The sequence below is a fragment of the Procambarus clarkii genome, chromosome 70, assembly GCF_040958095.1.
Source record: "Procambarus clarkii isolate CNS0578487 chromosome 70, FALCON_Pclarkii_2.0, whole genome shotgun sequence".
Classification (NCBI taxonomy): domain Eukaryota; kingdom Metazoa; phylum Arthropoda; class Malacostraca; order Decapoda; family Cambaridae; genus Procambarus; species Procambarus clarkii.
This window is the reverse complement of record NC_091219.1, coordinates 1071329-1081198: the sequence shown is the minus strand read 5'-3', so window position 1 is coordinate 1081198 and position 9870 is coordinate 1071329.

Sequence of the window (9870 nt, the reverse complement as noted above, 5' to 3'; positions counted from 1 at the left end):
CAACAACGACAACAACACCAGCAAGGTTTGCCAGAGCGCAAAACGTTGCAGCCAGACACCTGTTCGGACTCAAACCGCCAAACTACCTGTTGATCGCTACCGGCTCCGCTGATTGGTCGCCGGTCTGGTTGCACCTGCACTCGCCCCCCCATACTACTTGATGTCTGGGGTCGCCACGACCTCAGACCTCAGAATGTTCAGTGCTTTCGTGGTTACCACTCCTCCCGGCTAGACGTTAGCGTGTACTGAGAGAGGTGGTAGCTTAAAGCCAATATTCCAGCACCTTCCCTTTATTTTGTGTTGCACTTCTTGTTATTTTATCTTAACGTAACTTTTCATTGTGTCATTTAATTATTCTTATTATTTTGATTGATTGATTTTATTATAAAAATTTGTTTGTCCATTTTTTCATGTTTTGATTTATTTAACGTAATTAAAATTTCATTGTTAAAATTTACTTGTGTTTTGTGTGTCTTCTCCTTACCTTACCACAGACGAAGTTCCAGTTTTTCTATTTTTTTTTTTATAACTATGTGACGAGGCCATACCCCTAGCCTTAAACAGCCGAACACCAACGCGTTACCGTCACAATATATATATTTATATATAATATATATATATATAAAAATATATATATATATATATATATAATTTTTTCCAGTATAGTTAGGGCCTGGGTAGGTTAGGTGCTTTGGTTCCGTTGGCAAATTTTTGTATATGTTGATGCGATTTGAAAAACAGATAAAGAAAACCAGATAAGAGAATATTTTCTGAAAACAGATATTCTGTTTGGATATAGGTTGAATATATTATTTGTGATTTTGAAACTTCAGACTATGGACGCCGCAGCATAAAGTCAGAGGCTAAAACTTATTAATCTAGTGACCAGGGACAAGATTCACGAAGCAGTTACACAAGTACTTACGAACGTGTACGTCTTTCCTCAATCATTTGACGGCTTTGGTTACATTTATTAAACAGTTTGGCAAGTTTTCATGCTTGTAATCAACTGTTGTTGTTATAATAAACAGCCTCCTGGTGCTTCGGAGCTCATTAACTGTTTAATAATTGTAAACAAAGCCGCCAAATATTGAGGATAGATGTATACGTTTGTAAGTGCTTGCGTAACTGCTTCGTGAATCTGGCACCAGAGCTTCAAACCACATTGATTTCAGCATGTTATTCTAAAAGGTAGAGACCGGTAAGACGCGCTGCGAATAATCCAGCTAATCCTCATCAACATAGGCCAAAGACTCATTAAATCAACCTTTGAACACACCATGATTATATACTGAAAACAACAAACACACACATGACTCTCAACCGATTAACTTTACCTTTTCAATCTTCCTGCGTTCGAATCGCACCACTCTGAATACCACGACTGCATACAGCATATACAAAGTATTGCTAATACAACTGAAACGCCTAACCTAGTCTTAAGCCATATAATAATACACAAAATTAATATATTCACTTATATTGTATATTTTATTTACATATACACAATTATATTTGGCATTTAAATTCATTTATATTCTACAAAAAGCAGTTTTTTGTTCAACAATGTTTAAATTGAGGATTGGTTCTTTAGGGCAAGTGGCAGTTTGCACTCGTATGGCTCTTAAAGTTGGATTACAGTGTATCAGTAGGCACCCTGCAGTCTCAGGAGACCATGGAGTGGCACTCTGGTTGTGGAGGCTGGAGTGTCCTCTCATTGCCGCAAAGACAGGGGTAGGTCGATATGGAGAAGCTGTTACCCATGCAGCAGTATACTAATATTTAAATATTAATGTTACTAACCAAATTCCTTTGGACAAAATAAAATTATAATGTTCATTACATATTCAATCGTAAAGATTGTGCATAATTTTGCTTGACTACAACACCCACGTAACATACAGTCAACACAAGTACTTTGGTTGACTTTTTGGTTTGGCCAAAGTTGTTAGAAAATAAACAGGAAAACAATTTATTATTATAAAATGTCATGTTATATGGTGGAGGTGGACCGAGGACTTGTTGGTGAGAGAAAAGTTGGCAAAAACGGAGGAAATATTTCCGGAACTTAAGAGTGGAATGTCGAGGAGTTTACTGCGGTTGTCCACGAGCCTTCACCTCACACCTCACAGTGAGGTGTGAGGCGGGAGAGGGGAGAAACTTGCATGAGGAGTGAGGGGAGGGGGGGAGTAAGGGAGTGTCAAGTGTACTAAGCGTGATATGGAGGAGTGGCGTGCTTAGTGTGAGGAAGGGGGTTGTGGGGGGATGGGGGTGGGGGCTGACGCATCCATACATGAGCCGTGAGGAGGTTGCGTGTGAGGTGTAGGGTTGTGAGAGGTGGGGCAAGAAGAGTAGATCATGCATGAGACCATGAAATGAGGGTTGTGAATGAGGTAGGAGATTGGGAAATGGGGGATTGTGTGAGGTTGGGAAAAGCGGGGGGGGGGGGTGATTGAGGTGTGAGGTGGGGAGTCGTGCGTGAGGTGTGATGAAGGTAACCCCGCTTCAGCACGACCTTTCCGTGTCGTCCAACAATAAATGGATGAGGCAGGAGAACCCACCGGTCGTGGAGATGGTCTTGACGAGCCAAGGTTGAGGCCGACGTGATGTAGTTAGGGATGACTGCTTCTGATCATGATGTACTGAACTGTTTGTGCATGCTGTGTTGTGCTTCAGATCCTCCACTCCGCCTTTCCTGCCGTTGGCCGTCTATTCCTTAATCAACATACAGCTCCTAAGTTCATAGCCATTGTCTGATATTGCTGCCCATCCTTCTGTCTTGGTAGTACTTGTAGTAACGGTGACGACCATACTATATATATATACCCACGTCCAACACAATTAGTGGTAGTACTTGTAGTAACGGTGACGACCATACTATATATATACCCACGTCCAACACAGTTAGTGGTAGTACTTGTAGTAACGGTGACGACCATACTATATATATACCCACGTCCAACACAATTAGTGGTAGTACTTGTAGTAATGGTGACGACCATACTATATATATATACCCACGTCCAACAAAATTAGTGGTAGTACTTGTAGTAACGGTGACGACCATACTATATATATATATACCCACGTCCAACACAATTAGTGGTAGTACTTGTAGTAACGCTGAGGACCATACTATATATATATACCCACGTCCAACACAATTAGTGGTAGTACTTGTAGTAACGCTGAGGACCATACTATATATATATACCCACGTCCAACACAATTAGTGGTAGTACTTGTAGTAACGCTGAGGACCATACTATATATATATACCCACGTCCAACACAATTAGTGGTAGTACTTGTAGTAACGCTGAGGACCATACTATATATATACCAACGTCCAACACAATTACAAAGTAAAAATCGGTACAAGGGAATTTGGACAAACCGGAAAACGATTTTCTACTTATGTGGCGACGTCAGACTAACCTAACCTTACCTTACCTTACCTTAATATACGCTATCAGACCTAATTAAGTGCACATGTGTGCAATACACATGTGTACACATGTGTGCATATTCCTAGGCCTAGGAATGTTTTGAGCGTCTTTTTTTTACTCTTTTAAAGTGAATAGTTGTACTATCTAATTGATTAGTTAGACAATTGTTGTACTATGGTGCCCATAGTTACAAAAAGTACTATCAGAACAGGAGGATGGTTGGATATTTTCATTAAAGTACCTAATGTGAAACATAAATTAACTACTGTATGTGGGACTATATAGCAGTAGCTATCACGATAACAGGCCATTTCTTGAGCTGAAGGTCCAGTTCCAGCCACATAGCTTGCTACCTGTGTAAGCAGTGTTTAACACCAGGGCGCCTGATACCTGGGTGGACACCGCTTCGGATTCCTAGTCCTGAGGTTCCGGGTTCGATCCCCGGTGGAGGCGGAGACAAATTGGCAAAATGTTTGTTTCACCCTGATGCCCCTGTCACCTAGCAGTAAATAGGTACTTGGGAGTTAGACAGCTGTTACGGGCTGCTTCCTGGGAGGGGGGAGGCCTGGTCGAGGACCGGGCCGCGGGGACACTAAGCCCCGAAATCATCTCAAGATAACCTCAAGATAGCAATACTATTTAAGGGATTTAAGGTTATTGCTGCTCAAAATCATCCTAAAAGAGAGGTTTCTAGGATGAGTATAAATTGGATAAGTTTAGACTTGCGAAACCCCTGGGTAAATACTGGTTCGGTAACAGGGTTGTTGATTTGTGGAAGCAGTTACCGCGTAAAAGAGACGCAGGATCCCTTGACCGTTTTAAGCGTAGGTTAGACATATTTATGAATAAGTTTGGGTGGATATAAAGAGGAGCTGCCTCGTATGGGTGGATATAAAAAGGAGCTGCCTCGTATGGGTGGATATAAAGAGGAGCTGCCTCGTATGGGTGGATATAAAGAGGAGCTGCCTCGTATGGGAGGATATAAAGAGGAGCTGCCTCGTATGGGTGGATATAAAGAGGAGCTGCCTCGTATGGGAGGATATAAAGAGGAGCTGCCTCGTATGGGTGGATATAAAGAGGAGCTGCCTCGTATGGGAGGATATAAAGAGGAGCTGCCTCGTATGGGTGGATATAAAGAGGAGCTGCCTCGTATGGGAGGATATAAAGAGGAGCTGCTTCGTATGGGTGGATATAAAGAGGAGCTGCCTCGTATGGGTGGATATAAAGAGGAGCTGCCTCGTATGGGTGGATATAAAGAGGAGCTGCCTCGTATGGGTGGATATAAAGAGGAGCTGCCTCGTATGGGTGGATATAAAGAGGAGCTGCCTCGTATGGGTGGATATAAAGAGGAGCTGCCTCGTATGGGTGGATATAAAGAGGAACCCGATCAAGCAAGTAACAAGTAAGCAGTTTACCTGGTTGATGGGGTTCTGGGAGTTCTTCTTCTGCCCAAGCCCGGCCCGAGGCCAGACTTGACTCGTGAGAGCTTGGTCCACCAGGCTGTTGCTTGGAGCGGCCCGCAGGCCCACATATACCTGGTTGATGGGGTTCTGGGAGTTCTTCTACTGCCCAAGCCCGGCCCGAGGCCAGACTTGACTCGTGAGAGTTTGGTCCAAACAGACTGTTGCTTGGAGCGGCCCGCAGGCCCACATATACCTGGTTGATGGGGTTCTGGGAGTTCTTCTACTCCCAAGCCCGGCCCGAGGCTAGACTATATATATATATATTAATATATATATATATATATATTAATATATATATATATATTAATTTATATATATTAATATATATATATATTAATATATATATATATTAATATATATATATTAATATATATATATATATATATATATATATATATATATATATATATATATATATATATATTAATATATATATATATATATATATTAATATATATATATATATATATATATATATATATATTAATATATATATATATATATATATATATATATATTAATATATATATATATATATATATATATATATATATATATATATATATATATATATATATATATATATATATATATATATATATATATAATATTGGTGTATACTGGCAGCAGGTTTTCTTTCAAACATGTTTCATTGAATATGACCGCATATTCTGTATTTATTATTTTCTGGTTTAGGGCTTCTATCCCTCTAACTATTTTCTTAGCATCAGGGCTTAATTGGAATAGGAGTTCTCCAAAACTCATTTTCGTACTTTTAAGGTGAAGAAAAGAAGTGATTTACTATAGAGTGTATTACACTTATTTGTATAATTTGCACGACGTTTCGAACCTCCATGGTTCATTCTCAAGTGAATAATCTTACAATACTAGTTGATTTTATACCCGCATTAGGTCAGGTGATAATACAATGAAGGTGAAAAACATGGGGGGGATACATAAGGGATAAACATAGGGGCTGCAGAAGGCTTATTGGCCCATACGAGGCATCTCCTATCTAAACACAAAGATTAATCCAGTGTAATTGGCCTGTTATGTTGGACATTGTCTTCTGTGTTGGCATGCCAACATATATATGCCATATATATGCCATATATATGCCAACACAGAAGACAATGTCCAACATAACAGGCCAATTGGCATATATATGTTGGCATGCCAACATATATATGCCATATATATGCCATATATATGCCAACACAGAAGACAATGTCCAACATAACAGGCCAATTACACTGGATTAATCTTTGTGTTTAGATAGGAGATGCCTCGTATGGGCCAATAAGCCTTCTGCAGCCCCTATGTTTATCCCTTATGTATCCCCCCATGTTTTTCACCTTCATTGTATTATCACCTGACCTAATGCGGGTATAAAATCAACTAGTATTGTAAGATTATTCACTTGAGAATGAACCATGGAGGTTCGAAACGTCGTGCAAATTATACAAATAAGTGTAATACACTCTATAGTAAATCACTTCTTTTCTTCACCTTAAAAGTACGAAAATGAGTTTTGGAGAACTCCTATTTCAATTAAGCCCTGATGCTAAGAAAATAGTTAGAGGGATAGAAGCCCTAAACCAGAAAATAATAAATACAGAATATGCGGTCATATTCAATGAAACATGTTTGAAAGAAAACCTGCTGCCAGTATACACCAATATATATATATATATATATATATATATACATATATATACATATATATATATATATATATATATATATATATAAATATATATATATATATATATATGACATTGTCTTCTGTGTTGGCATCGATATGTTCTTGTCTTGTCCTTACTCTCATGGTGGGTAGAGTAAATAGTTCCGTGATTTGGGTGTTCATGGTAGGTCGCTCTATTCTTATGTGAATTGCCTCAAGAATTTGTAATCTTCTTGAATCTTGGGTTTTGTCTATTATGCAAGTATTCTTGTTCAACATTTCTCTTGTTAGAGTAATGTCATGGGCTTGTCTCATGTGATTCCTAGGGGCACCAGATTGAAGATGGCATGTCAAACGCCTCGTCAGCTTGGTCGACGTCATACCTATGTACTTACATTGAAGGTTACATCCTTCGTGGGGGCAAGTGTACATGTATACAACGCTTGACTGCTGTAGAGGGTTCTCCGTCGGCTTCAGGCTGTTTTTGATAAGGAGTTCGGAAGTCTTCTTGGTTTTGTAGAATATTATCAGGTTTATGTTTTGGTTAGGAGTAGTGCTTTTTACTCCTTTACGGATTATTTCTTTCATTATTCTTTCCTCTTTTATATGTTCACTGTGCATGGTTGATTTGTAATATAATTTTATTGGGGGTGTTGTGGTTTCTGTTCTAGGTTCTGAATTATACCAACGGTCCAAGTGTCTTCTTATAGCAGCGTTTATTTCCGCGTTGCTATATCCGTTGTTCACCAATACCTGAGTTACTCTTTCAAACTCTCTACTCACGTTGCTCCATTCAGAGCAGTGGGTAAGCGCTCGACGAATATAAGCATTGAGAACACTGGCTTTGTATCTTTGGGGGCACTCACTTCTACCGTTCAGGCATAATCCTATGTTGGTGGGCTTTGTATATACGTTGGTGCTTAAAGAGGTTCCTGTTTTTGTTATTAGTACATCCAAGAATGGCAGACTGTTATTTTCACTATTTTCATGTGTAAATCGGAGTACTGACTCTCTCTCTAGGTGTCTTTTTAGGTCAATTAGTTCATCTGAGTCTTTTACTATTACGAATATGTCATCTACATAACGGCAGTATACAGTTGGTTTTTGTCTGCTACTGAAGACCCTATCTTCGATGGTTCCCATATAAAAATTAGCAAATAAAACTCCTAAGGGGGAGCCCATTGCTACTCCGTCTATTTGTAAATACATGTCTCCTTGTGGACTGGTGAAAGGGGCTTCCTTTGTACATGCTTCGAGAAGACTTTTCAAGTGTGGCTCAGGTATGTCTAATTTGGGGGTGCTCTCGTCTCTGTATACTCTGTCCAGTATCATTCCTATGGTTGTGTCGACTGGGACGTTGGTAAAAAGGGATTCAACGTCCAGGGAAGCGATGATTCCATCGGGCTGGGTAGATTTGATCAATTCTAGGAAATCTGCTGATGATTGTAGACTAAACTTACTTGGAGTGTATGGAGTTAGGAGTTCATTGAGTTTCTTTGCCAGGTGATAATACCAACCCCAATTTATCTGGAGCCAATAGTTGTTGGCACATCGCCTGGCGCTCTGCTGCACTTTGCAGCGGACGGCCCGAAGGATCTGTAAGTTGCGCTGACTTGGGCAGGCTTTGTAGGCTGCCAAGGCGTTTCTCTTCTCTTCGATTACAGGTGTCATCTCTTCCGAGTGAGCCTCGAACCAGTCTGCCGACCTGCTGGTCTTCTTGCCAAAGGTGGAAATGGCAGCGTTGAACACAGCGTCTCTGAAGTGCTGCCATCATTTACAGGCAGTGACCCCAGCTGGGCCAGGGAGAGCTTCCTCGAGCACGTGTGCAAAATCTTCCACCTTGTCCTGGTTGCGGGTCTTGGTGGTGTCGATGCGAGGTCTACCCGCCTTTTTCGAGTGATGAATCTTCTTTGGTTGCATCTTGACCCTGCTACATACCAGGGAGTGGTCGGTGTCACAGACAGCACTCTGGTAGCTACGCGTAATCTTGACGCTGGGTAGACTTGCACGCCTGGTAAGAATCAGGTCAAGCTGGTGCCAGTGCTTGGATCTGGGGTGTCTCCAAGATACTCGGTGTTGAAGCTTTGTGCTGAAGAACGTGTTGGTGACACAAAGACCATGAAGGCAGCAGAGTTCTAGCAGACGTTGCCCGTTCTCATTCATCCTTCCTATGCCGAATTGACCCAGGCAAGTGGGCCAAATGTTGTGCTCGGCACCCACTCTGGCGTTGAAGTCGCCGAGGATGAACAGTGGCTCCTTTACAGGGATTCTCGCTATGACTCTGTTGAGGTCAGCGTAGAATTTTTCCTTTGCCTCTGCTGGAGAAGTCAGGGTTGGTGCATATGCACTAATTACATTGACTGGTCCTGTTTGGGAGTACAGTTGCAGAGACAGAATTCTTTCGGTTTCCCCCATCGGTGGCATAATATGTCCCAACAGTGCATTCCTGACGGCAAATCCCACACCATGTTCTCTGGTCTCATCTGGAGGTTTTCCTTGCCAGAAGAAAGAGAAGGTCCTCTCTCTCACAGATCCTGATCCCGGGAGCCTGGTCTCTTGGAGAGCAACAATATCCATCTGCAGCTTGCTCAGCTCCCTATCGATGATTGCTGTTTTTCGGGCGTCATTGATTTCTTGCAGGTCGTCAGAGAAACCTGGTGTCAGTGTCCTGACGTTCCATGTGCCCAGCTTTAGGGCAGTTGATATTTTCTTCTTTGGTTTGGTATTGCTTGGTGCAAAGTTGTCGGGCCGCTTGTCAGTTTTCACCCTAAACCCCACGCACCCAGTGAGGTTAACGGACCGTGGCGAGGCAACACCTTATTGGCTGGGGTTTGCCCAGCTTGAGGCGGGCGGTAGCTGCCCAGTGGGGCGCGATGACCCCTCCCACCGTCGGAAGCAACCCCTGGCGTCACACTCTTCGCCAATCGAGCAGAAGACTTAAAACCGGAAGACTGTCGCTTCCCGTTATATATATTATATATATTAATATATAATATATATATATATATATATATGTCGTACCTAGTAGCCAGAACGCACTTCTCAGCCTACTATGCAAGGCCTGATTTGCCTAATAAGCCAAGTTTTCATGAATAATGTTTTTTCGACTACCTAACCTACCTAACCTAACCTAACCTAACTTTTTCTGCTACCTAACCTAACCTATAAAGATAGGTTAGGTTAGGTTAGGTAGGGTTGGTTAGGTTTGGTCATATGTCTACGTTAATTTTAACTCCAATAAAAAGAAATTGACCTCATACATAATGAAATGGGTA